Source organism: Bos indicus, chromosome 4 (assembly GCF_029378745.1).
Source record: "Bos indicus isolate NIAB-ARS_2022 breed Sahiwal x Tharparkar chromosome 4, NIAB-ARS_B.indTharparkar_mat_pri_1.0, whole genome shotgun sequence".
Classification (NCBI taxonomy): domain Eukaryota; kingdom Metazoa; phylum Chordata; class Mammalia; order Artiodactyla; family Bovidae; genus Bos; species Bos indicus.
The window spans coordinates 8,240,654-8,241,689 of record NC_091763.1 but is presented as its reverse complement, the minus strand read 5'-3'; the positions used below and the strand labels follow the sequence as shown (position 1 = coordinate 8,241,689).

The window sequence follows — 1,036 nt, the reverse complement described above, 5'->3', positions numbered from 1 at the left end:
TTTTCTCTACAGTAGAAAAAATAAAAATACAAAGAATCTCTCTCTCTCTCTCTCTCTCTCTCTCATCGCTAAATCGTGTCCAACTCTTGCGACCCCATGGACTGTAGCCTGCCAGGCTCCTCTGTCCGTGGAATTCTCCAGGCCAGAATACTGGAGTGGGTTGCCATTTCCTTCTCCAGGCAAAGAATAGGGTCAGCCTATAACTTATTGTCCAGCTGGGACACTTTCTGCATGTTTCCCTCAGACATTCTTTCAGGTCCTTTTATGGGGGAAGTTTGGCTTGAAGTTTAATACATATATAGAAAAGTGGATCATAAGTGGATTTTCAAAAACTGAATATATCTATGAAATAGATTTATTATGAAATAACCAGATTAAAAAAATCTATAAGATCAGTACCCAGACTAAGGAATAGAGTATGACCAACAAAGCTCAGATATGTTCCTTTTTTTTAAAAAAAAAAAAATGTATTTGGCTCAGCATCTGGGATCTTAGTTTCCCAACCAGGCATCAAAGTGGGGCTCCAGCAGTAAGAGTATCAAATCCTAAGCATTGGACTACCAGGGAATTCCCTAAACTGAAATATTTTTGAGAATGAAAGGTGGCATTACTTTTTAACAGCCAGTTGAGGTATATTGATATACAATAAACTGTGCATATTTAAATTTACAGTTTGTGCTCCTTTCAGCAGCACATATACTAAAATTGTACAGAAAGGATTAGCATGAGCCTTGTGCAGGCATGACATGAATTTGTGGAGCACTCCATATTTTAAAAATAATAAAATAAAAAAATAAATTTACAGTTTGATGAGTTTTGGCATATACCTGTTAAACTATTCACCACAAAATAATAAAAATATTCACCATCTCAAAAAGTTTCCTTGTATCTCTTTGTAACTTCTCCTTTCACCCCTACCTTCCCTATCTTCAGACAACCACTCATCTGGTTTCTGTTACATTTGTGTTTTATAGAATTTTATATTGACAGAATCAGATCTTAGCAGAAAAGCTTTCAGTTTTTCACCATTGCACAT

At 35.8% G+C, this 1,036-nt stretch overlaps 1 pseudogene; it reads left to right on the top strand.

The window, feature by feature from the left end:
- The first annotated feature begins 675 nt into the window (after window positions 1-675).
- LOC139182831 (U6 spliceosomal RNA) lies at window positions 676-774 on the top strand (annotated as a pseudogene).
- Window positions 775-1,036: the final 262 nt, after the last annotated feature.